General features: G+C 49.3%; 32 non-coding genes across 32 annotated transcripts; 18 read left to right on the top strand and 14 right to left on the bottom strand.

Moving 5' to 3' along the window:
• Window positions 1-160: 160 nt before the first annotated feature.
• On the top strand, window positions 161-243 carry trnal-cag (transfer RNA leucine (anticodon CAG)). Its single transcript has one exon. It is a non-coding gene; the product is annotated as a tRNA-Leu (tRNA).
• A 786-nt stretch (window positions 244-1,029) lies between these two features.
• Window positions 1,030-1,102, top strand: trnar-acg (transfer RNA arginine (anticodon ACG)). Its single transcript has one exon. It is a non-coding gene; the product is annotated as a tRNA-Arg (tRNA).
• A 268-nt stretch (window positions 1,103-1,370) lies between these two features.
• Window positions 1,371-1,442, bottom strand: trnae-cuc (transfer RNA glutamic acid (anticodon CUC)). The gene has a single exon. It is a non-coding gene; the product is annotated as a tRNA-Glu (tRNA).
• Window positions 1,443-1,534: 92 nt separating this feature from the next.
• On the bottom strand, window positions 1,535-1,608 carry trnam-cau (transfer RNA methionine (anticodon CAU)). Its single transcript has one exon. It is a non-coding gene; the product is annotated as a tRNA-Met (tRNA).
• A 1,124-nt stretch (window positions 1,609-2,732) lies between these two features.
• trnal-cag (transfer RNA leucine (anticodon CAG)) lies at window positions 2,733-2,815 on the top strand. Its single transcript has one exon. It is a non-coding gene; the product is annotated as a tRNA-Leu (tRNA).
• A 786-nt stretch (window positions 2,816-3,601) lies between these two features.
• On the top strand, window positions 3,602-3,674 carry trnar-acg (transfer RNA arginine (anticodon ACG)). The gene has a single exon. It is a non-coding gene; the product is annotated as a tRNA-Arg (tRNA).
• Window positions 3,675-3,933: 259 nt separating this feature from the next.
• On the bottom strand, window positions 3,934-4,005 carry trnae-cuc (transfer RNA glutamic acid (anticodon CUC)). The gene has a single exon. It is a non-coding gene; the product is annotated as a tRNA-Glu (tRNA).
• Window positions 4,006-4,097: 92 nt separating this feature from the next.
• Window positions 4,098-4,171, bottom strand: trnam-cau (transfer RNA methionine (anticodon CAU)). The gene has a single exon. It is a non-coding gene; the product is annotated as a tRNA-Met (tRNA).
• A 1,124-nt stretch (window positions 4,172-5,295) lies between these two features.
• Window positions 5,296-5,378, top strand: trnal-cag (transfer RNA leucine (anticodon CAG)). Its single transcript has one exon. It is a non-coding gene; the product is annotated as a tRNA-Leu (tRNA).
• Window positions 5,379-6,164: 786 nt separating this feature from the next.
• On the top strand, window positions 6,165-6,237 carry trnar-acg (transfer RNA arginine (anticodon ACG)). The gene has a single exon. It is a non-coding gene; the product is annotated as a tRNA-Arg (tRNA).
• Window positions 6,238-6,660: 423 nt separating this feature from the next.
• trnam-cau (transfer RNA methionine (anticodon CAU)) lies at window positions 6,661-6,734 on the bottom strand. The gene has a single exon. It is a non-coding gene; the product is annotated as a tRNA-Met (tRNA).
• Window positions 6,735-7,858: 1,124 nt separating this feature from the next.
• trnal-cag (transfer RNA leucine (anticodon CAG)) lies at window positions 7,859-7,941 on the top strand. The gene has a single exon. It is a non-coding gene; the product is annotated as a tRNA-Leu (tRNA).
• Window positions 7,942-8,727: 786 nt separating this feature from the next.
• On the top strand, window positions 8,728-8,800 carry trnar-acg (transfer RNA arginine (anticodon ACG)). The gene has a single exon. It is a non-coding gene; the product is annotated as a tRNA-Arg (tRNA).
• A 268-nt stretch (window positions 8,801-9,068) lies between these two features.
• On the bottom strand, window positions 9,069-9,140 carry trnae-cuc (transfer RNA glutamic acid (anticodon CUC)). Its single transcript has one exon. It is a non-coding gene; the product is annotated as a tRNA-Glu (tRNA).
• Window positions 9,141-9,232: 92 nt separating this feature from the next.
• On the bottom strand, window positions 9,233-9,306 carry trnam-cau (transfer RNA methionine (anticodon CAU)). The gene has a single exon. It is a non-coding gene; the product is annotated as a tRNA-Met (tRNA).
• A 1,124-nt stretch (window positions 9,307-10,430) lies between these two features.
• Window positions 10,431-10,513, top strand: trnal-cag (transfer RNA leucine (anticodon CAG)). Its single transcript has one exon. It is a non-coding gene; the product is annotated as a tRNA-Leu (tRNA).
• Window positions 10,514-11,299: 786 nt separating this feature from the next.
• On the top strand, window positions 11,300-11,372 carry trnar-acg (transfer RNA arginine (anticodon ACG)). Its single transcript has one exon. It is a non-coding gene; the product is annotated as a tRNA-Arg (tRNA).
• Window positions 11,373-11,631: 259 nt separating this feature from the next.
• trnae-cuc (transfer RNA glutamic acid (anticodon CUC)) lies at window positions 11,632-11,703 on the bottom strand. Its single transcript has one exon. It is a non-coding gene; the product is annotated as a tRNA-Glu (tRNA).
• Window positions 11,704-11,795: 92 nt separating this feature from the next.
• trnam-cau (transfer RNA methionine (anticodon CAU)) lies at window positions 11,796-11,869 on the bottom strand. The gene has a single exon. It is a non-coding gene; the product is annotated as a tRNA-Met (tRNA).
• A 1,124-nt stretch (window positions 11,870-12,993) lies between these two features.
• Window positions 12,994-13,076, top strand: trnal-cag (transfer RNA leucine (anticodon CAG)). The gene has a single exon. It is a non-coding gene; the product is annotated as a tRNA-Leu (tRNA).
• Window positions 13,077-14,194: 1,118 nt separating this feature from the next.
• Window positions 14,195-14,266, bottom strand: trnae-cuc (transfer RNA glutamic acid (anticodon CUC)). The gene has a single exon. It is a non-coding gene; the product is annotated as a tRNA-Glu (tRNA).
• Window positions 14,267-14,358: 92 nt separating this feature from the next.
• On the bottom strand, window positions 14,359-14,432 carry trnam-cau (transfer RNA methionine (anticodon CAU)). The gene has a single exon. It is a non-coding gene; the product is annotated as a tRNA-Met (tRNA).
• Window positions 14,433-15,556: 1,124 nt separating this feature from the next.
• Window positions 15,557-15,639, top strand: trnal-cag (transfer RNA leucine (anticodon CAG)). The gene has a single exon. It is a non-coding gene; the product is annotated as a tRNA-Leu (tRNA).
• Window positions 15,640-16,425: 786 nt separating this feature from the next.
• Window positions 16,426-16,498, top strand: trnar-acg (transfer RNA arginine (anticodon ACG)). The gene has a single exon. It is a non-coding gene; the product is annotated as a tRNA-Arg (tRNA).
• Window positions 16,499-16,930: 432 nt separating this feature from the next.
• Window positions 16,931-17,004, bottom strand: trnam-cau (transfer RNA methionine (anticodon CAU)). The gene has a single exon. It is a non-coding gene; the product is annotated as a tRNA-Met (tRNA).
• A 1,124-nt stretch (window positions 17,005-18,128) lies between these two features.
• trnal-cag (transfer RNA leucine (anticodon CAG)) lies at window positions 18,129-18,211 on the top strand. The gene has a single exon. It is a non-coding gene; the product is annotated as a tRNA-Leu (tRNA).
• A 786-nt stretch (window positions 18,212-18,997) lies between these two features.
• trnar-acg (transfer RNA arginine (anticodon ACG)) lies at window positions 18,998-19,070 on the top strand. Its single transcript has one exon. It is a non-coding gene; the product is annotated as a tRNA-Arg (tRNA).
• A 423-nt stretch (window positions 19,071-19,493) lies between these two features.
• Window positions 19,494-19,567, bottom strand: trnam-cau (transfer RNA methionine (anticodon CAU)). The gene has a single exon. It is a non-coding gene; the product is annotated as a tRNA-Met (tRNA).
• A 1,124-nt stretch (window positions 19,568-20,691) lies between these two features.
• On the top strand, window positions 20,692-20,774 carry trnal-cag (transfer RNA leucine (anticodon CAG)). Its single transcript has one exon. It is a non-coding gene; the product is annotated as a tRNA-Leu (tRNA).
• Window positions 20,775-21,559: 785 nt separating this feature from the next.
• On the top strand, window positions 21,560-21,632 carry trnar-acg (transfer RNA arginine (anticodon ACG)). Its single transcript has one exon. It is a non-coding gene; the product is annotated as a tRNA-Arg (tRNA).
• A 268-nt stretch (window positions 21,633-21,900) lies between these two features.
• trnae-cuc (transfer RNA glutamic acid (anticodon CUC)) lies at window positions 21,901-21,972 on the bottom strand. Its single transcript has one exon. It is a non-coding gene; the product is annotated as a tRNA-Glu (tRNA).
• A 1,290-nt stretch (window positions 21,973-23,262) lies between these two features.
• trnal-cag (transfer RNA leucine (anticodon CAG)) lies at window positions 23,263-23,345 on the top strand. Its single transcript has one exon. It is a non-coding gene; the product is annotated as a tRNA-Leu (tRNA).
• The last annotated feature ends 211 nt before the right edge of the window (window positions 23,346-23,556 follow it).

Below are 23,556 nucleotides of genomic sequence, written 5' to 3'. Positions count from 1 at the left end.
CGAAAAATCCACATTCGTCACTATTTCAAGGCGTTTGTAAAGAAATAAATAAGAATTAAAGATGAGCTGCATGAAGGCAATAAAATCGTGAGTCATTCCAAAAGCTACACCGGCACATTCGCTGAGGAGCGCAATCGACTCGCCCGGGCCAGTTGGGTTGGTCAGGATGGCCGAGCGGTCTAAGGCGCTGCGTTCAGGTCGCAGTCTCCTCTGGAGGCGTGGGTTCGAATCCCACTTCTGACATTCTCTTGCCTTTGTTGTAGCCACCCGTGCTGTGTATCGCGCTTTCTTCCGAGGGAGCGTCCTTTTCAAAGACGCCAGGAGACAGGCACGCGGGGGATGACCCGGTTTCCCATTCTGGTAGAGATGAAGGTTCAAGGTTCAATTTATTGCAATATAGTGTCAAACACAATTGGAATTCTTTACATCCAGTCACGCATGGATGTAATGTGGCAAACGAAACATTAAGACAGAACAAGATATGACAATACACAGTCATATGGAAGGTGAATGGAAGGTGCTAAGAGTAATAATGATACTTACACTAATACTGAATGATAAAAGTAGGAGTAATAGAAACAATAAAGTGCAAACAGTGCATTCAGTCCTGAAAAGGAATTGAATTGTCATTAAGCAGCCTGGCGGCCGTGGGAAAGAAGCTCAGGCGATGCCGGGATTTTGCAGTTCTCGGGAGCCGAAGCCTTCTACCTGAAAAGAGCAGCTGAAACATGGTACAGCCTGGATGAGATGGGTCAGACATAATTTTTCTTGCCCTTCTCACAGCCCTGATGTTGTGAAGGGATTCCAGAGAAGGTAGAGAGGTGTTGATCACTCTCTCTGCCGAGCGGATCACCCGCTGCAGCTTGGCCTTGTCCTTGGCTGCTGCAGCAGGGAACCATGTAATTATTGATTGTGTAATAATGGATTTAATGATGGCAGAGTAAAACCGGATTAATATTTAATAATGAAGTTTGGCAGCTGGCCTCCAGAATCCAGCTGTCTTCTCCAAGCATGACTTCCCAGGTTGTTGGGCCAGTGGCGCAATGGATAACGCGTCTGACTACGGATCAGAAGATACTAGGTTCGACTCCTGGCTGGCTCGATCCTGTTTTTACTCCTTCCTCCCACAAGTTGGATGTCTGCTGTCCTGCGTCAACATGCCTCAGTAGAGCAGAGGACGCACACCAGGCTCTGATTGCTCAGATGGCGGAGCGCAGGACTGCAGGCAGGCAATTTAGCCGTCCAACCTTAGGTCGATGGGCCGGAGGCAGTGAAGCTTTGCCTCTTGGAGGTGCTGCGATCCTTGCCTTCGAAGCCAGCATTGCGCATAACCCGGCCGGTGAAAAAGGCAAGCGCACGTCAAAAGAGCGTTCCCTGACCGGGAATCGAACCCGGGCCGCGGCGGTGAGAGCGCCGAATCCTAGCCACTAGACCACCAGGGAGGACACGCTGGCCTTCAGGCCGTGGACGCGTGGCACACTGTGCGGAAGGAAAACGGGGCTAAAGGCTCAAACTAGTCCACAAAAGGGCACCCTGCCCCGTGTGAGGCTCGAACTCACGATCTTCAGATTATGAGACTGACGCGCTGCCTAACTGCGCCAACGAGGCACGCCCAGACCGACGGCTCCTGGGTGGCCCCTTGTGTCTGGTTGCGTGGCATTTTGTGCGCCACCAGCGAGGAAACTCCTGCGAGGAGAGCACGACTGGGCTTCTTGCACTCTGGCTACCCACACTGAGGACCTTCTCGTTCTTAATTTGTTACACGTACAGAAACAACTTCAAGGAGACACAGAGGGGCTATGTCATGCCCAGGATTCCTATCGTCTTTTAAATGGTGTCGAGAATGGCACGCCTGCCGTTGCTGGACGATCTTGGCGCACATGCTCTCAGGCTAGATAAAACCCATTATAAATAAACACTTACATTTGACACATTTGACACAGCTGACAGATTAATGGAATAACGTTACATATCCACAATGCAAAGTCCCAGTTGTTCAGTGATCACGTGTTTGGCTCGTCTTTAGCCTCATTATCTAGTAGAAAAACTTAAATTGTGCTAAAGTTGAAAGACTGTCCTATGTAAGTTGGTGACGTGTTCCACGTATTAGAGTCTGTTAAAGAAAAAGCTCTGCGGCCATTGCCTGTGGCAGTAAACTGTACTTCGCACTCACCTCTTGAAGAATCTCTTGTTTGCCTTGTGTGCTCGAGACACAATGCCACCGGTTCTTTTAAGGATGTCGCCGCCGTATGGTTAACTGTTGTCTACATTAGAAGGCAACTGCGAACCATAAAAAGGCCCTGAGACGTACAGAGATGGCGCTTTTTCGCTAAATTGCAATGCCGGCGTCCATCCGCATTTGATCAAGTATTTTCATTGCGCGTTCAAGTAGAACGAGCAGGGTCTGAGAATGGCGATTCCTTTTTGTGACCCTGTTCTAAAACAGTATGATCAAGGGGGAAAGGATCATTGAATGCAAAACCACTTTGACAGCATCCGTTACAGGGCATATGGAGACGGGCTGGGTGTGCTTTTGGCAAATGAAAGGCTTCGGGCACATTGTTCCTCATTTAGAAAAATCCACATTCGTCACTATTTCAAGGCGTTTGTAAAGAAATAAATAAGAATTAAAGATAAGCTGCATGAAGGCAATAAAATCGTGAGTCATTCCAAAAGCTACACCGGCACATTCGCTGAGGAGCGCTATCGACTCGCCCAGGCCAGTTGGGTTGGTCAGGATGGCCGAGCGGTCTAAGGCGCTGCGTTCAGGTCGCAGTCTCCTCTGGAGGCGTGGGTCCGAATCCCACTTCTGACATTCTCTTACCTTTGTTGTAGCCACCCGTGCTGTGTATCGCGCTTTCTTCCGAGGGAGCGTCCTTTTCAAAGACGCCAGGAGACAGGCACGCGGGGGATGACCCGGTTTCCTATTTTGGTAGAGATGAAGGTTCAAGGTTCAATTTATTGCAATATAGTGTCAAACACAATTGGAATTCTTTACATCCAGTCACGCATGGATGTAATGTGGCAAACGAAACATTAAGACAGAACAAGATATGACAATACACAGTCATATGGAAGGTGAATGGAAGGTGCTAAGAGTAATAATGATACTTACACTAATACTGAATGATAAAAGTAGGAGTAATAGAAACAATAAAGTGCAAACAGTACATTCAGTCCTGAAAAGGAATTGGATTGTCATTAAGCAGCCTGGCGGCCGTGGGAAAGAAGCTCAGGCGATGCCGGGATTTTGCAGTTCTCGGGAGCCGAAGCCTTCTACCTGAAAGGAGCAGCTGAAACATGGTACAGCCTGGATGAGATGGGTCAGACATAATTTTTCTTGCCCTTCTCACAGCCCTGATGTTGTGAAGGGATTCCAGAGAAGGTAGAGAGGTGTTGATCACTCTCTCTGCCGAGCGGATCACCCGCTGCAGCTTGGCCTTGTCCTTGGCTGCTGCAGCAGGGAACCATGTAATTATTGATTGTGTAATAATGGATTTAATGATGGCAGAGTAAAACCGGATTAATATTTAATAATGAAGTTTGGCAGCTGGCCTCCAGAATCCAGCTGTCTTCTCCAAGCATGACTTCCCAGGTTGTTGGGCCAGTGGCGCAATGGATAACGCGTCTGACTACGGATCAGAAGATTCTAGGTTCGACTCCTGGCTGGCTCGATCCTGTTTTTACTCCTTCCTCCCACAAGTTGGGTGTCTGCTGTCCTGCGTCAACATGCCTCAGTAGAGCAGAGGACGCACACCAGGCTCTGATTGCGGAGCGCAGGACTGCAGGCAGGCAATTTAGCCGTCCAACCTTAGGTCGATGGGCCGGAGGCAGTGAAGCTTTGCCTCTTGGAGGTGCTGCGATCCTTGCCTTCGAAGCCAGCATTGCGCATAACCCGGCCGGTGAAAAAGGCAAGCGCACGTCAAAAGAGCGTTCCCTGACCGGGAATCGAACCCGGGCCACGGCGGTGAGAGCGCCGAATCCTAGCCACTAGACCACCAGGGAGGACACGCTGGCCTTCAGGCCGTGGACGCGTGGCACACTGTGCGGAAGGAAAACGGGGCTAAAGGCTCAAACTAGTCGACAAAAGGGCACCCTGCCCCGTGTGAGGCTCGAACTCACGACCTTCAGATTATGAGACTGACGCGCTGCCTAACTGCGCCAACGAGGCACGCCCAGACCGACGGCTCCTGGGTGGCCCCTTGTGTCTGGTTGCGTGGCATTTTGTGCGCCACCAGCGAGGAAACTCCTGCGAGGAGAGCACGACTGGGCTTCTTGCACTCTGGCTACCTACACTGAGGACCTTCTCGTTCTTAATTTGTTACACGTACAGAAACAACTTCAAGGAGACACAGAGGGGCTATGTCATGCCCAGGATTCCTATCGTCTTTTAAATGGTGTCGAGAATGGCACGCCTGCCGTTGCTGGACGATCTTGGCGCACATGCTCTCAGGCTAGATAAAACCCATTATAAATAAACACTTACATTTGACACATTTGACACAGCTGACAGATTAATGGAATAACGTTACATATCCACAATGGAAAGTCCCAGTTGTTCAGTGATCACGTATTTGGCTCGTCTTTAGCCTCATTATCTGGTAGAAAAACTTAAATTGTGCTAAAGTTGAAAGACTGTCCTATGTAAGTTGGTGACGTGTTCCACGTATTAGAGTCTGTTAAAGAAAAAGCTCTGCGGCCATTGCCTGTGGCAGTAAACTGTACTTCGCACTCACCTCTTGAAGAATCTCTTGTTTGCCTTGTGTGCTCGAGACACAATGCCACCGGTTCTTTTAAGGATGTCGCCGCCGTATGGTTAACTGTTGTCTACATTAGAAGGCAACTGCGAACCATAAAAAGGCCCTGAGACGTACAGAGATGGCGCTTTTTCGCTAAATTGCAATGCCGGCGTCCATCCGCATTTGATCAAGTATTTTCATTGCGCGTTCAAGTAGAACGAGCAGGGTCTGAGAATGGCGATTCCTTTTTGTGACCCTGTTCTAAAACAGTATGATCAAGGGGGAAAGGATCATTGAATGCAAAACCACTTTGACAGCATCCGTTACAGGGCATATGGAGACGGGCTGGGTGTGCTTTTGGCAAATGAAAGGCTTCGGGCACATTGTTCCTCATTTCGAAAAATCCACATTCGTCACTATTTCAAGGCGTTTGTAAAGAAATAAATAAGAATTAAAGATGAGCTGCATGAAGGCAATAAAATCGTGAGTCATTCCAAAAGCTACACCCGCACATTCGCTGAGGAGCGCAATCGACTCGCCCGGGCCAGTTGGGTTGGTCAGGATGGCCGAGCGGTCTAAGGCGCTGCGTTCAGGTCGCAGTCTCCTCTGGAGGCGTGGGTTCGAATCCCACTTCTGACATTCTCTTGCCTTTGTTGTAGCCACCCCTGCTGTGTATCGCGCTTTCTTCCGAGGGAGCGTCCTTTTCAAAGACGCCAGGAGACAGGCACGCGGGGGATGACCCGGTTTCCCATTTTGGTAGAGATGAAGGTTCAAGGTTCAATTTATTGCAATATAGTGTCAAACACAATTGGAATTCTTTACATCCAGTCACGCATGGATGTAATGTGGCAAACGAAACATTAAGACAGAACAAGATATGACAATACACAGTCATATGGAAGGTGAATGGAAGGTGCTAAGAGTAATAATGATACTTACACTAATACTGAATGATAAAAGTAGGAGTAATAGAAACAATAAAGTGCAAACAGTGCATTCAGTCCTGAAAAGGAATTGGATTGTCATTAAGCAGCCTGGCGGCCGTGGGAAAGAAGCTCAGGCGATGCCGGGATTTTGCAGTTCTCGGGAGCCGAAGCCTTCTACCTGAAAGGAGCAGCTGAAACATGGTACAGCCTGGATGAGATGGGTCAGACATAATTTTTCTTGCCCTTCTCACAGCCCTGATGTTGTGAAGGGATTCCAGAGAAGGTAGAGAGGTGTTGATCACTCTCTCTGCCGAGCGGATCACCCGCTGCAGCTTGGCCTTGTCCTTGGCTGCTGCAGCAGGGAACCATGTAATTATTGATTGTGTAATAATGGATTTAATGATGGCAGAGTAAAACCGGATTAATATTTAATAATGAAGTTTGGCAGCTGGCCTCCAGAATCCAGCTGTCTTCTCCAAGCATGACTTCCCAGGTTTTTGGGCCAGTGGCGCAATGGATAACGCGTCTGACTACGGATCAGAAGATTCTAGGTTCGACTCCTGGCTGGCTCGATCCTGTTTTTACTCCTTCCTCCCACAAGTTGGGTGTCTGCTGTCCTGCGTCAACATGCCTCAGTAGAGCAGAGGACGCACACCAGGCTCTGATTGCGGAGCGCAGGACTGCAGGCAGGCAATTTAGCCGTCCAACCTTAGGTCGATGGGCCGGAGGCAGTGAAGCTTTGCCTCTTGGAGGTGCTGCGATCCTTGCCTTCGAAGCCAGCATTGCGCATAACCCGGCCGGTGAAAAAGGCAAGCGCACGTCAAAAGAGCGTTCCCTGACCAGGAATCGAACCCGGGCCGCGGCGGTGAGAGCGCCGAATCCTAGCCACTAGACCACCAGGGAGGACACGCTGGCCTTCAGGCCGTGGACGCGTGGCACACTGTGCGGAAGGAAAACGGGGCTAAAGGCTCAAACTAGTCGACAAAAGGGCACCCTGCCCCGTGTGAGGCTCGAACTCACGACCTTCAGATTATGAGACTGACGCGCTGCCTAACTGCGCCAACGAGGCACGCCCAGACCGACGGCTCCTGGGTGGCCCCTATTGTCTGGTTGCGTGGCATTTTGTGCGCCACCAGCGAGGAAACTCCTACGAGGAGAGCACGACTGGGCTTCTTGCACTCTGGCTACCCACACTGAGGACCTTCTCGTTCTTAATTTGTTACACGTACAGAAACAACTTCAAGGAGACACAGAGGGGCTATGTCATGCCCAGGATTCCTATCGTCTTTTAAATGGTGTCGAGAATGGCACGCCTGCCGTTGCTGGACGATCTTGGCGCACATGCTCTCAGGCTAGATAAAACCCATTATAAATAAACACTTACATTTGACACATTTGACACAGCTGACAGATTAATGGAATAACGTTACATATCCACAATGGAAAGTCCCAGTTGTTCAGTGATCACGTATTTGGCTCGTCTTTAGCCTCATTATCTAGTAGAAAAACTTAAATTGTGCTAAAGTTGAAAGACTGTCCTATGTAAGTTGGTGACGTGTTCCACGTATTAGAGTCTGTTAAAGAAAAAGCTCTGCGGCCATTGCCTGTGGCAGTAAACTGTACTTCGCACTCACCTCTTGAAGAATCTCTTGTTTGCCTTGTGTGCTCGAGACACAATGCCACCGGTTCTTTTAAGGATGTCGCCGCCGTATGGTTAACTGTTGTCTACATTAGAAGGCAACTGCGAACCATAAAAAGGCCCTGAGACGTACAGAGACGGCGCTTTTTCGCTAAATTGCAATGCCGGCGTCCATCCGCATTTGATCAAGTATTTTCATTGCGCGTTCAAGTAGAACGAGCAGGGTCTGAGAATGGCGATTCCTTTTTGTGACCCTGTTCTAAAACAGTATGATCAGGCGGGAAAGGATCATTGAATGCAAAACCACTTTGACAGCATCCGTTACAGGGCATATGGAGACGGGCTGGGTGTGCTTTTGGCAAATGAAAGGCTTCGGGCACATTGTTCCTCATTTCGAAAAATCCACATTCGTCACTATTTCAAGGCGTTTGTAAAGAAATAAATAAGAATTAAAGATGAGCTGCATGAAGGCAATAAAATCGTGAGTCATTCCAAAAGCTACACCGGCACATTCGCTGAGGAGCGCAATCGACTCGCCCGGGCCAGTTGGGTTGGTCAGGATGGCCGAGCGGTCTAAGGCGCTGCGTTCAGGTCGCAGTCTTCTCTGGAGGCGTGGGTTCGAATCCCACTTCTGACATTCTCTTGCCTTTGTTGTAGCCACCCGTGCTGTGTATCGCGCTTTCTTCCGAGGGAGCGTCCTTTTCAAAGACGCCAGGAGACAGGCACGCGGGGGATGACCCGGTTTCCCATTCTGGTAGAGATGAAGGTTCAAGGTTCAATTTATTGCAATATAGTGTCAAACACAATTGGAATTCTTTACATCCAGTCACGCATGGATGTAATGTGGCAAACGAAACATTAAGACAGAACAAGATATGACAATACACAGTCATATGGAAGGTGAATGGAAGGTGCTAAGAGTAATAATGATACTTACACTAATACTGAATGATAAAAGTAGGAGTAATAGAAACAATAAAGTGCAAACAGTGCATTCAGTCCTGAAAAGGAATTGAATTGTCATTAAGCAGCCTGGCGGCCGTGGGAAAGAAGCTCAGGCGATGCCGGGATTTTGCAGTTCTCGGGAGCCGAAGCCTTCTACCTGAAAGGAGCAGCTGAAACATGGTACAGCCTGGATGAGATGGGTCAGACATAATTTTTCTTGCCCTTCTCACAGCCCTGATGTTGTGAAGGGATTCCAGAGAAGGTAGAGAGGTGTTGATCACTCTCTCTGCCGAGCGGATCACCCGCTGCAGCTTGGCCTTGTCCTTGGCTGCTGCAGCAGGGAACCATGTAATTATTGATTGTGTAATAATGGATTTAATGATGGCAGAGTAAAACCGGATTAATATTTAATAATGAAGTTTGGCAGCTGGCCTCCAGAATCCAGCTGTCTTCTCCAAGCATGACTTCCCAGGTTGTTGGGCCAGTGGCGCAATGGATAACGCGTCTGACTACGGATCAGAAGATTCTAGGTTCGACTCCTGGCTGGCTCGATCCTGTTTTTACTCCTTCCTCCCACAAGTTGGATGTCTGCTGTCCTGCGTCAACATGCCTCAGTAGAGCAGAGGACGCACACCAGGCTCTGATTGCTCAGATGGCGGAGCGCAGGACTGCAGGCAGGCAATTTAGCCGTCCAACCTTAGGTCGATGGGCCGGAGGCAGTGAAGCTTTGCCTCTTGGAGGTGCTGCGATCCTTGCCTTCGAAGCCAGCATTGCGCATAACCCGGCCGGTGAAAAAGGCAAGCGCACGTCAAAAGAGCGTTCCCTGACCGGGAATCGAACCCGGGCCGCGGCGGTGAGAGCGCCGAATCCTAGCCACTAGACCACCAGGGAGGACACGCTGGCCTTCAGGCCGTGGACGCGTGGCACACTGTGCGGAAGGAAAACGGTGCTAAAGGCTCAAACTAGTCGACAAAAGGGCACCCTGCCCCGTGTGAGGCTCGAACTCACGACCTTCAGATTATGAGACTGACGCGCTGCCTAACTGCGCCAACGAGGCACGCCCAGACCGACGGCTCCTGGGTGGCCCCTTGTGTCTGGTTGCGTGGCATTTTGTGCGCCACCAGCGAGGAAACTCCTGCGAGGAGAGCACGACTGGGCTTCTTGCACTCTGGCTACCCACACTGAGGACCTTCTCGTTCTTAATTTGTTACACGTACAGAAACAACTTCAAGGAGACACAGAGGGGCTATGTCATGCCCAGGATTCCTATCGTCTTTTAAATGGTGTCGAGAATGGCACGCCTGCCGTTGCTGGACGATCTTGGCGCACATGCTCTCAGGCTAGATAAAACCCATTATAAATAAACACTTACATTTGACACATTTGACACAGCTGACAGATTAATGGAATAACGTTACATATCCACAATGCAAAGTCCCAGTTGTTCAGTGATCACGTGTTTGGCTCGTCTTTAGCCTCATTATCTAGTAGAAAAACTTAAATTGTGCTAAAGTTGAAAGACTGTCCTATGTAAGTTGGTGACGTGTTCCACGTATTAGAGTCTGTTAAAGAAAAAGCTCTGCGGCCATTGCCTGTGGCAGTAAACTGTACTTCGCACTCACCTCTTGAAGAATCTCTTGTTTGCCTTGTGTGCTCGAGACACAATGCCACCGGTTCTTTTAAGGATGTCGCCGCCGTATGGTTAACTGTTGTCTACATTAGAAGGCAACTGCGAACCATAAAAAGGCCCTGAGACGTACAGAGATGGCGCTTTTTCGCTAAATTGCAATGCCGGCGTCCATCCGCATTTGATCAAGTATTTTCATTGCGCGTTCAAGTAGAACGAGCAGGGTCTGAGAATGGCGATTCCTTTTTGTGACCCTGTTCTAAAACAGTATGATCAAGGGGGAAAGGATCATTGAATGCAAAACCACTTTGACAGCATCCGTTACAGGGCATATGGAGACGGGCTGGGTGTGCTTTTGGCAAATGAAAGGCTTCGGGCACATTGTTCCTCATTTAGAAAAATCCACATTCGTCACTATTTCAAGGCGTTTGTAAAGAAATAAATAAGAATTAAAGATGAGCTGCATGAAGGCAATAAAATCGTGAGTCATTCCAAAAGCTACACCGGCACATTCGCTGAGGAGCGCAATCGACACGCCCGGGCCAGTTGGGTTGGTCAGGATGGCCGAGCGGTCTAAGGCACTGCGTTCAGGTCGCAGTCTCCTCTGGAGGCGTGGGTTCGAATCCCACTTCTGACATTCTCTTGCCTTTGTTGTAGCCACCCGTGCTGTGTATCGCGCTTTCTTCCGAGGGAGCGTCCTTTTCAAAGACGCCAGGAGACAGGCACGCGGGGGATGACCCGGTTTCCCATTCTGGTAGAGATGAAGGTTCAAGGTTCAATTTATTGCAATATAGTGTCAAACACAATTGGAATTCTTTACATCCAGTCACGCATGGATGTAATGTGGCAAACGAAACATTAAGACAGAACAAGATATGACAATACACAGTCATATGGAAGGTGAATGGAAGGTGCTAAGAGTAATAATGATACTTACACTAATACTGAATGATAAAAGTAGGAGTAATAGAAACAATAAAGTGCAAACAGTGCATTCAGTCCTGAAAAGGAATTGAATTGTCATTAAGCAGCCTGGCGGCCGTGGGAAAGAAGCTCAGGCGATGCCGGGATTTTGCAGTTCTCGGGAGCCGAAGCCTTCTACCTGAAAGGAGCAGCTGAAACATGGTACAGCCTGGATGAGATGGGTCAGACATAATTTTTCTTGCCCTTCTCACAGCCCTGATGTTGTGAAGGGATTCCAGAGAAGGTAGAGAGGTGTTGATCACTCTCTCTGCCGGGCGGATCACCCGCTGCAGCTTGGCCTTGTCCTTGGCTGCTGCAGCAGGGAACCATGTAATTATTGATTGTGTAATAATGGATTTAATGATGGCAGAGTAAAACCGGATTAATATTAAATAATGAAGTTTGGCAGCTGGCCTCCAGAATCCAGCTGTCTTCTCCAAGCATGACTTCCCAGAGTGTTGGGCCAGTGGCGCAATGGATAACGCGTCTGACTACGGATCAGAAGATTCTAGGTTCGACTCCTGGCTGGCTCGATCCTGTTTTTACTCCTTCCTCCCACAAGTTGGGTGTCTGCTGTCCTGCGTCAACATGCCTCAGTAGAGCAGAGGACGCACACCAGGCTCTGATTGCGGAGCGCAGGACTGCAGGCAGGCAATTTAGCCGTCCAACCTTAGGTCGATGGGCCGGAGGCAGTGAAGCTTTGCCTCTTGGAGGTGCTGCGATCCTTGCCTTCGAAGCCAGCATTGCGCATAACCCGGCCGGTGAAAAAGGCAAGCGCACGTCAAAAGAGCGTTCCCTGACCGGGAATCGAACCCGGGCCACGGCGGTGAGAGCGCCGAATCCTAGCCACTAGACCACCAGGGAGGACACGCTGGCCTTCAGGCCGTGGACGCGTGGCACACTGTGCGGAAGGAAAACGGGGCTAAAGGCTCAAACTAGTCGACAAAAGGGCACCCTGCCCCGTGTGAGGCTCGAACTCACGACCTTCAGATTATGAGACTGACGCGCTGCCTAACTGCGCCAACGAGGCACGCCCAGACCGACGGCTCCTGGGTGGCCCCTTGTGTCTGGTTGCGTGGCATTTTGTGCGCCACCAGCGAGGAAACTCCTGCGAGGAGAGCACGACTGGGCTTCTTGCACTCTGGCTACCTACACTGAGGACCTTCTCGTTCTTAATTTGTTACACGTACAGAAACAACTTCAAGGAGACACAGAGGGGCTATGTCATGCCCAGGATTCCTATCGTCTTTTAAATGGTGTCGAGAATGGCACGCCTGCCGTTGCTGGACGATCTTGGCGCACATGCTCTCAGGCTAGATAAAACCCATTATAAATAAACACTTACATTTGACACATTTGACACAGCTGACAGATTAATGGAATAACGTTACATATCCACAATGGAAAGTCCCAGTTGTTCAGTGATCACGTATTTGGCTCGTCTTTAGCCTCATTATCTGGTAGAAAAACTTAAATTGTGCTAAAGTTGAAAGACTGTCCTATGTAAGTTGGTGACGTGTTCCACGTATTAGAGTCTGTTAAAGAAAAAGCTCTGCGGCCATTGCCTGTGGCAGTAAACTGTACTTCGCACTCACCTCTTGAAGAATCTCTTGTTTGCCTTGTGTGCTCGAGACACAATGCCACCGGTTCTTTAAAGGATGTCGCCGCCGTATGGTTAACTGTTGTCTACATTAGAAGGCAACTGCGAACCATAAAAAGGCCCTGAGACGTACAGAGATGGCGCTTTTTCGCTAAATTGCAATGCCGGCGTCCATCCGCATTTGATCAAGTATTTTCATTGCGCGTTCAAGTAGAACGAGCAGGGTCTGAGAATGGCGATTCCTTTTTGTGACCCTGTTCTAAAACAGTATGATCAAGGGGGAAAGGATCATTGAATGCAAAACCACTTTGACAGCATCCGTTACAGGGCATATGGAGACGGGCTGGGTGTGCTTTTGGCAAATGAAAGGCTTCGGGCACATTGTTCCTCATTTCGAAAAATCCACATTCGTCACTATTTCAAGGCGTTTGTAAAGAAATAAATAAGAATTAAAGATGAGCTGCATGAAGGCAATAAAATCGTGAGTCATTCCAAAAGCTACACCCGCACATTCGCTGAGGAGCGCAATCGACTCGCCCGGGCCAGTTGGGTTGGTCAGGATGGCCGAGCGGTCTAAGGCGCTGCGTTCAGGTCGCAGTCTCCTCTGGAGGCGTGGGTTCGAATCCCACTTCTGACATTCTCTTGCCTTTGTTGTAGCCACCCCTGCTGTGTATCGCGCTTTCTTCCGAGGGAGCGTCCTTTTCAAAGACGCCAGGAGACAGGCACGCGGGGGATGACCCGGTTTCCCATTTTGGTAGAGATGAAGGTTCAAGGTTCAATTTATTGCAATATAGTGTCAAACACAATTGGAATTCTTTACATCCAGTCACGCATGGATGTAATGTGGCAAACGAAACATTAAGACAGAACAAGATATGACAATACACAGTCATATGGAAGGTGAATGGAAGGTGCTAAGAGTAATAATGATACTTACACTAATACTGAATGATAAAAGTAGGAGTAATAGAAACAATAAAGTGCAAACAGTGCATTCAGTCCTGAAAAGGAATTGGATTGTCATTAAGCAGCCTGGCGGCCGTGGGAAAGAAGCTCAGGCGATGCCGGGATTTTGCAGTTCTCGGGAGCCGAAGCCTTCTACCTGAAAGGAGCAGCTGAAACATGGTACAGCCTGGATGAGATGGGTCAGACATAATTTTTCTTGCCCTTCTCACAGCCCTGATGTTGTGAAGGGATTCCAGAGAAGGTAGAGAGGTGTTGATCACTCTCTCTGCCGAGCGGATCACCCGCTGCAGCTTGGCCTTGTCCTTGGCTGCTGCAGCAGGGAACCATGTAATTATTGATTGTGTAATAATGGATTTAATGATGGCAGAGTAAAACCGGATTAATATTTAATAATGAAGTTTGGCAGCTGGCCTCCAGAATCCAGCTGTCTTCTCCAAGCATGACTTCCCAGGTTTTTGGGCCAGTGGCGCAATGGATAACGCGTCTGACTACGGATCAGAAGATTCTAGATTCGACTCCTGGCTGGCTCGATCCTGTTTTTACTCCTTCCTCCCACAAGTTGGGTGTCTGCTGTCCTGCGTCAACATGCCTCAGTAGAGCAGAGGACGCACACCAGGCTCTGATTGCGGAGCGCAGGACTGCAGGCAGGCAATTTAGCCGTCCAACCTTAGGTCGATGGGCCGGAGGCAGTGAAGCTTTGCCTCTTGGAGGTGCTGCGATCCTTGCCTTCGAAGCCAGCATTGCGCATAACCCGGCCGGTGAAAAAGGCAAGCGCACGTCAAAAGAGCGTTCCCTGACCGGGAATCGAACCCGGGCCGCGGCGGTGAGAGCGCCGAATCCTAGCCACTAGACCACCAGGGAGGACACGCTGGCCTTCAGGCCGTGGACGCGTGGCACACTGTGCGGAAGGAAAACGGGGCTAAAGGCTCAAACTAGTCGACAAAAGGGCACCCTGCCCCGTGTGAGGCTCGAACTCACGACCTTCAGATTATGAGACTGACGCGCTGCCTAACTGCGCCAACGAGGCACGCCCAGACCGACGGCTCCTGGGTGGCCCCTTTTGTCTGGTTGCGTGGCATTTTGTGCGCCACCAGCGAGGAAACTCCTACGAGGAGAGCACGACTGGGCTTCTTGCACTCTGGCTACCCACACTGAGGACCTTCTCGTTCTTAATTTGTTACACGTACAGAAACAACTTCAAGGAGACACAGAGGGGCTATGTCATGCCCAGGATTCCTATCGTCTTTTAAATGGTGTCGAGAATGGCACGCCTGCCGTTGCTGGACGATCTTGGCGCACATGCTCTCAGGCTAGATAAAACCCATTATAAATAAACACTTACATTTGACACATTTGACACAGCTGACAGATTAATGGAATAACGTTACATATCCACAATGGAAAGTCCCAGTTGTTCAGTGATCACGTATTTGGCTCGTCTTTAGCCTCATTATCTAGTAGAAAAACTTAAATTGTGCTAAAGTTGAAAGACTGTCCTATGTAAGTTGGTGACGTGTTCCACGTATTAGAGTCTGTTAAAGAAAAAGCTCTGCGGCCATTGCCTGTGGCAGTAAACTGTACTTCGCACTCACCTCTTGAAGAATCTCTTGTTTGCCTTGTGTGCTCGAGACACAATGCCACCGGTTCTTTTAAGGATGTCGCCGCCGTATGGTTAACTGTTGTCTACATTAGAAGGCAACTGCGAACCATAAAAAGGCCCTGAGACGTACAGAGACGGCGCTTTTTCGCTAAATTGCAATGTCGGCGTCCATCCGCATTTGATCAAGTATTTTCATTGCGCGTTCAAGTAGAACGAGCAGGGTCTGAGAATGGCGATTCCTTTTTGTGACCCTGTTCTAAAACAGTATGATCAAGGGGGAAAGGATCATTGAATGCAAAACCACTTTGACAGCATCCGTTACAGGGCATATGGAGACGGGCTGGGTGTGCTTTTGGCAAATGAAAGGCTTCGGGCACATTGTTCCTCATTTCGAAAAATCCACATTCGTCACTATTTCAAGGCGTTTGTAAAGAAATAAATAAGAATTAAAGATGAGCTGCATGAAGGCAATAAAATCGTGAGTCATTCCAAAAGCTACACCGGCACATTCGCTGAGGAGCGCAATCGACTCGCCCGGGCCAGTTGGGTTGGTCAGGATGGCCGAGCGGTCTAAGGCGCTGCGTTCAGGTCGCAGTCTCCTCTGGAGGCGTGGGTTCGAATCCCACTTCTGACATTCTCTTGCCTTTGTTGTAGCCACCCGTGCTGTGTATCGCGCTTTCTTCCGAGGGAGCGTCCTTTTCAAAGACGCCAGGAGACAGGCACGCGGGGGATGACCCGGTTTCCCATTCTGGTAGAGATGAAGGTTCAAGGTTCAATTTATTGCAATATAGTGTCAAACACAATTGGAATTCTTTACATCCAGTCACGCATGGATGTAATGTGGCAAACGAAACATTAAGACAGAACAAGATATGACAATACACAGTCATATGGAAGGTGAATGGAAGGTGCTAAGAGTAATAATGATACTTACACTAATACTGAATGATAAAAGTAGGAGTAATAGAAACAATAAAGTGCAAACAGTGCATTCAGTCCTGAAAAGGAATTGAATTGTCATTAAGCAGCCTGGCGGCCGTGGGAAAGAAGCTCAGGCGATGCCGGGATTTTGCAGTTCTCGGGAGCCGAAGCCTTCTACCTGAAAGGAGCAGCTGAAACATGGTACAGCCTGGATGAGATGGGTCAGACATAATTTTTCTTGCCCTTCTCACAGCCCTGATGTTGTGAAGGGATTCCAGAGAAGGTAGAGAGGTGTTGATCACTCTCTCTGCCGAGCGGATCACCCACTGCAGCTTGGCCTTGTCCTTGGCTGCTGCAGCAGGGAACCATGTAATTATTGATTGTGTAATAATGGATTTAATGATGGCAGAGTAAAACCGGATTAATATTTAATAATGAAGTTTGGCAGCTGGCCTCCAGAATCCAGCTGTCTTCTCCAAGCATGACTTCCCAGGTTGTTGGGCCAGTGGCGCAATGGATAACGCGTCTGACTACGGATCAGAAGATTCTAGGTTCGACTCCTGGCTGGCTCGATCCTGTTTTTACTCCTTCCTCCCACAAGTTGGATGTCTGCTGTCCTGCGTCAACATGCCTCAGTAGAGCAGAGGACGCACACCAGGCTCTGATTGCTCAGATGGCGGAGCGCAGGACTGCAGGCAGGCAATTTAGCCGTCCAACCTTAGGTCGATGGGCCGGAGGCAGTGAAGCTTTGCCTCTTGGAGGTGCTGCGATCCTTGCCTTCGAAGCCAGCATTGCGCATAACCCGGCCGGTGAAAAAGGCAAGCGCACGTCAAAAGAGCGTTCCCTGACCAGGAATCGAACCCGGGCCGCGGCGGTGAGAGCGCCGAATCCTAGCCACTAGACCACCAGGGAGGACACGCTGGCCTTCAGGCCGTGGACGCGTGGCACACTGTGCGGAAGGAAAACGGGGCTAAAGGCTCAAACTAGTCGACAAAAGGGCACCCTGCCCCGTGTGAGGCTCGAACTCACGACCTTCAGATTATGAGACTGACGCGCTGCCTAACTGCGCCAACGAGGCACGCCCAGACCGACGGCTCCTGGGTGGCCCCTTGTGTCTGGTTGCGTGGCATTTTGTGCGCCACCAGCGAGGAAACTCCTGCGAGGAGAGCACGACTGGGCTTCTTGCACTCTGGCTACCCACACTGAGGACCTTCTCATTCTTAATTTGTTACACGTACAGAAACAACTTCAAGGAGACACAGAGGGGCAATGTCATGCCCAGGATTCCTATCGTCTTTTAAATGGTGTCGAGAATGGCACGCCTGCCGTTGCTGGACGATCTTGGCGCACATGCTCTCAGGCTAGATAAAACCCATTATAAATAAACACTTACATTTGACACATTTGACACAGCTGACAGATTAATGGAATAACGTTACATATCCACAATGCAAAGTCCCAGTTGTTCAGTGATCACGTGTTTGGCTCGTCTTTAGCCTCATTATCTAGTAGAAAAACTTAAATTGTGCTAAAGTTGAAAGACTGTCCTATGTAAGTTGGTGACGTGTTCCACGTATTAGAGTCTGTTAAAGAAAAAGCTCTGCGGCCATTGCCTGTGGCAGTAAACTGTACTTCGCACTCACCTCTTGAAGAATCTCTTGTTTGCCTTGTGTGCTCGAGACACAATGCCACCGGTTCTTTTAAGGATGTCGCCGCCGTATGGTTAACTGTTGTCTACATTAGAAGGCAACTGCGAACCATAAAAAGGCCCTGAGACGTACAGAGATGGCGCTTTTTCGCTAAATTGCAATGCCGGCGTCCATCCGCATTTGATCAAGTATTTTCATTGCGCGTTCAAGTAGAACGAGCAGGGTCTGAGAATGGCGATTCCTTTTTGTGACCCTGTTCTAAAACAGTATGATCAAGGGGGAAAGGATCATTGAATGCAAAACCACTTTGACAGCATCCGTTACAGGGCATATGGAGACGGGCTGGGTGTGCTTTTGGCAAATGAAAGGCTTCGGGCACATTGTTCCTCATTTAGAAAAATCCACATTCGTCACTATTTCAAGGCGTTTGTAAAGAAATAAATAAGAATTAAAGATAAGCTGCATGAAGGCAATAAAATCGTGAGTCATTCCAAAAGCTACACCGGCACATTCGCTGAGGAGCGCTATCGACTCGCCCAGGCCAGTCGGGTTGGTCAGGATGGCCGAGCGGTCTAAGGCGCTGCGTTCAGGTCGCAGTCTCCTCTGGAGGCGTGGGTTCGAATCCCACTTCTGACATTCTCTTACCTTTGTTGTAGCCACCCGTGCTGTGTATCGCGCTTTCTTCCGAGGGAGCGTCCTTTTCAAAGACGCCAGGAGACAGGCACGCGGGGGATGACCCGGTTTCCCATTTTGGTAGAGATGAAGGTTCAAGGTTCAATTTATTGCAATATAGTGTCAAACACAATTGGAATTCTTTACATCCAGTCACGCATGGATGTAATGTGGCAAACGAAACATTAAGACAGAACAAGATATGACAATACACAGTCATATGGAAGGTGAATGGAAGGTGCTAAGAGTAATAATGATACTTACACTAATACTGAATGATAAAAGTAGGAGTAATAGAAACAATAAAGTGCAAACAGTGCATTCAGTCCTGAAAAGGAATTGGATTGTCATTAAGCAGCCTGGCGGCCGTGGGAAAGAAGCTCAGGCGATGCCGGGATTTTGCAGTTCTCGGGAGCCGAAGCCTTCTACCTGAAAGGAGCAGCTGAAACATGGTACAGCCTGGATGAGATGGGTCAGACATAATTTTTCTTGCCCTTCTCACAGCCCTGATGTTGTGAAGGGATTCCAGAGAAGGTAGAGAGGTGTTGATCACTCTCTCTGCCGAGCGGATCACCCGCTGCAGCTTGGCCTTGTCCTTGGCTGCTGCAGCAGGGAACCATGTAATTATTGATTGTGTAATAATGGATTTAATGATGGCAGAGTAAAACCGGATTAATATTTAATAATGAAGTTTGGCAGCTGGCCTCCAGAATCCAGCTGTCTTCTCCAAGCATGACTTCCCAGGTTGTTGGGCCAGTGGCGCAATGGATAACGCGTCTGACTACGGATCAGAAGATTCTAGGTTCGACTCCTGGCTGGCTCGATCCTGTTTTTACTCCTTCCTCCCACAAGTTGGGTGTCTGCTGTCCTGCGTCAACATGCCTCAGTAGAGCAGAGGACGCACACCAGGCTCTGATTGCGGAGCGCAGGACTGCAGGCAGGCAATTTAGCCGTCCAACCTTAGGTCGATGGGCCGGAGGCAGTGAAGCTTTGCCTCTTGGAGGTGCTGCGATCCTTGCCTTCGAAGCCAGCATTGCGCATAACCCGGCCGGTGAAAAAGGCAAGCGCACGTCAAAAGAGCGTTCCCTGACCGGGAATCGAACTCGGGCCGCGGCGGTGAGAGCGCCGAATCCTAGCCACTAGACCACCAGGGAGGACACGCTGGCCTTCAGGCCGTGGACGCGTGGCACACTGTGCGGAAGGAAAACGGGGCTAAAGGCTCAAACTAGTCGACAAAAGGGCACCCTGCCCCGTGTGAGGCTCGAACTCACGACCTTCAGATTATGAGACTGACACGCTGCCTAACTGCGCCAACGAGGCACGCCCAGACTGACGGTTCCTGGGTGGCCCCTTTTGTCTGGTTGCGTGGCATTTTGTGCGCCACCAGCGAGGAAACTCCTACGAGGAGAGCACGACTGGGCTTCTTGCACTCTGGCTACCCACACTGAGGACCTTCTCGTTCTTAATTTGTTACACGTACAGAAACAACTTCAAGGAGACACAGAGGGGCTATGTCATGCCCAGGATTCCTATCGTCTTTTAAATGGTGTCGAGAATGGCACGCCTGCCGTTGCTGGACGATCTTGGCGCACATGCTCTCAGGCTAGATAAAACCCATTATAAATAAACACTTACATTTGACACATTTGACACAGCTGACAGATTAATGGAATAACGTTACATATCCACAATGGAAAGTCCCAGTTGTTCAGTGATCACGTATTTGGCTCGTCTTTAGCCTCATTATCTAGTAGAAAAACTTAAATTGTGCTAAAGTTGAAAGACTGTCCTATGTAAGTTGGTGACGTGTTCCACGTATTAGAGTCTGTTAAAGAAAAAGCTCTGCGGCCATTGCCTGTGGCAGTAAACTGTACTTCGCACTCACCTCTTGAAGAATCTCTTGTTTGCCTTGTGTGCTCGAGACACAATGCCACCGGTTCTTTTAAGGATGTCGCCGCCGTATGGTTAACTGTTGTCTACATTAGAAGGCAACTGCGAACCATAAAAAGGCCCTGAGACGTACAGAGATGGCGCTTTTTCGCTAAATTGCAATGCCGGCGTCCATCCGCATTTGATCAAGTATTTTCATTGCGCGTTCAAGTAGAACGAGCAGGGTCTGAGAATGGCGATTCCTTTTTGTGACCCTGTTCTAAAACAGTATGATCAAGGGGGAAAGGATCATTGAATGCAAAACCACTTTGACAGCATCCGTTACAGGGCATATGGAGACGGGCTGGGTGTGCTTTTGGCAAATGAAAGGCTTCGGGCACATTGTTCCTCATTTCGAAAAATCCACATTCGTCACTATTTCAAGGCGTTTGTAAAGAAATAAATAAGAATTAAAGATGAGCTGCATGAAGGCAATAAAATCGTGAGTCATTCCAAAAGCTACACCGGCACATTCGCTGAGGAGCGCAATCGACTCGCCCGGGCCAGTTGGGTTGGTCAGGATGGCCGAGCGGTCTAAGGCACTGCGTTCAGGTCGCAGTCTCCTCTGGAGGCGTGGGTTCGAATCCCACTTCTGACATTCTCTTGCCTTTGTTGTAGCCACCCGTGCTGTGTATCGCGCTTTCTTCCGAGGGAGCGTCCTTTTCAAAGACGCCAGGAGACAGGCACGCGGGGGATGACCCGGTTTCCCATTCTGGTAGAGATGAAGGTTCAAGGTTCAATTTATTGCAATATAGTGTCAAACACAATTGGAATTCTTTACATCCAGTCACGCATGGATGTAATGTGGCAAACGAAACATTAAGACAGAACAAGATATGACAATACACAGTCATATGGAAGGTGAATGGAAGGTGCTAAGAGTAATAATGATACTTACACTAATACTGAATGATAAAAGTAGGAGTAATAGAAACAATAAAGTGCAAACAGTGCATTCAGTCCTGAAAAGGAATTGAATTGTCATTAAGCAGCCTGGCGGCCGTGGGAAAGAAGCTCAGGCGATGCCGGGATTTTGCAGTTCTCGGGAGCCGAAGCCTTCTACCTGAAAGGAGCAGCTGAAACATGGTACAGCCTGGATGAGATGGGTCAGACATAATTTTTCTTGCCCTTCTCACAGCCCTGATGTTGTGAAGGGATTCCAGAGAAGGTAGAGAGGTGTTGATCACTCTCTCTGCCGGGCGATCACCCGCTGCAGCTTGGCCTTGTCCTTGGCTGCTGCAGCAGGGAACCATGTAATTATTGATTGTGTAATAATGGATTTAATGATGGCAGAGTAAAACCGGATTAATATTAAATAATGAAGTTTGGCAGCTGGCCTCCAGAATCCAGCTGTCTTCTCCAAGCATGACTTCCCAGAGTGTTGGGCCAGTGGCGCAATGGATAACGCGTCTGACTACGGATCAGAAGATTCTAGGTTCGACTCCTGGCTGGCTCGATCCTGTTTTTACTCCTTCCTCCCACAAGTTGGGTGTCTGCTGTCCTGCGTCAACATGCCTCAGTAGAGCAGAGGACGCACACCAGGCTCTGATTGCTCAGATGGCGGAGCGCAGGACTGCAGGCAGGCAATTTAGCCGTCCAACCTTAGGTCGATGGGCCGGAGGCAGTGAAGCTTTGCCTCTTGGAGGTGCTGCGATCCTTGCCTTCGAAGCCAGCATTGCGCATAACCCGGCCGGTGAAAAAGGCAAGCGCACGTCAAAAGAGCGTTCCCTGACCGGGAATCGAACCCGGGCCGCGGCGGTGAGAGCGCCGAATCCTAGCCACTAGACCACCAGGGAGGACACGCTGGCCTTCAGGCCGTGGACGCGTGGCACACTGTGCGGAAGGAAAACGGGGCTAAAGGCTCAAACTAGTCGACAAAAGGGCACCCTGCCCCGTGTGAGGCTCGAACTCACGACCTTCAGATTATGAGACTGACGCACTGCCTAACTGCGCCAACGAGGCACGCCCAGACCGACGGCTCCTGGGTGGCCCCTTGTGTCTGGTTGCGTGGCATTTTGTGCGCCACCAGCGAGGAAACTCCTGCGAGGAGAGCACGACTGGGCTTCTTGCACTCTGGCTACCCACACTGAGGACCTTCTCGTTCTTAATTTGTTACACGTACAGAAACAACTTCAAGGAGACACAGAGGGGCTATGTCATGCCCAGGATTCCTATCGTCTTTTAAATGGTGTCGAGAATGGCACGCCTGCCGTTGCTGGACGATCTTGGCGCACATGCTCTCAGGCTAGATAAAACCCATTATAAATAAACACTTACATTTGACACATTTGACACAGCTGACAGATTAATGGAATAACGTTACATATCCACAATGCAAAGTCCCAGTTGTTCAGTGATCACGTGTTTGGCTCGTCTTTAGCCTCATTATCTAGTAGAAAAACTTAAATTGTGCTAAAGTTGAAAGACTGTCCTATGTAAGTTGGTGACGTGTTCCACGTATTAGAGTCTGTTAAAGAAAAAGCTCTGCGGCCATTGCCTGTGGCAGTAAACTGTACTTCGCACTCACCTCTTGAAGAATCTCTTGTTTGCCTTGTGTGCTCGAGACACAATGCCATCGGTTCTTTTAAGGATGTCGCCGCCGTATGGTTAACTGTTGTCTACATTAGAAGGCAACTGCGAACCATAAAAAGGCCCTGAGACGTACAGAGATGGCGCTTTTTCGCTAAATTGCAATGCCGGCGTCCATCCGCATTTGATCAAGTATTTTCATTGCGCGTTCAAGTAGAACGAGCAGGGTCTGAGAATGGCGATTCCTTTTTGTGACCCTGTTCTAAAACAGTATGATCAAGGGGGAAAGGATCATTGAATGCAAAACCACTTTGACAGCATCCGTTACAGGGCATATGGAGACGGGCTGGGTGTGCTTTTGGCAAATGAAAGGCTTCGGGCACATTGTTCCTCATTTCGAAAAATCCACATTCGTCACTATTTCAAGGCGTTTGTAAAGAAATAAATAAGAATTAAAGATGAGCTGCATGAAGGCAATAAAATCGTGAGTCATTCCAAAAGCTACACCGGCACATTCGCTGAGGAGCGCAATCGACTCGCCCGGGCCAGTTGGGTTGGTCAGGATGGCCGAGCGGTCTAAGGCGCTGCGTTCAGGTCGCAGTCTCCTCTGGAGGCGTGGGTTCGAATCCCACTTCTGACATTCTCTTGCCTTTGTTGTAGCCACCCGTGCTGTGTATCGCGCTTTCTTCCGAGGGAGCGTCCTTTTCAAAGACGCCAGGAGACAGGCACGCGGGGGATGACCCGGTTTCCCATTCTGGTAGAGATGAAGGTTCAAGGTTCAATTTATTGCAATATAGTGTCAAACACAATTGGAATTCTTTACATCCAGTCACGCATGGATGTAATGTGGC

This window comes from Misgurnus anguillicaudatus, chromosome 10, assembly GCF_027580225.2.
Source record: "Misgurnus anguillicaudatus chromosome 10, ASM2758022v2, whole genome shotgun sequence".
Lineage (NCBI taxonomy): Eukaryota > Metazoa > Chordata > Actinopteri > Cypriniformes > Cobitidae > Misgurnus > Misgurnus anguillicaudatus.
The sequence above is the reverse complement of the archived record's forward strand: the minus strand, read 5'-3'. Positions and strand labels throughout refer to the sequence as shown.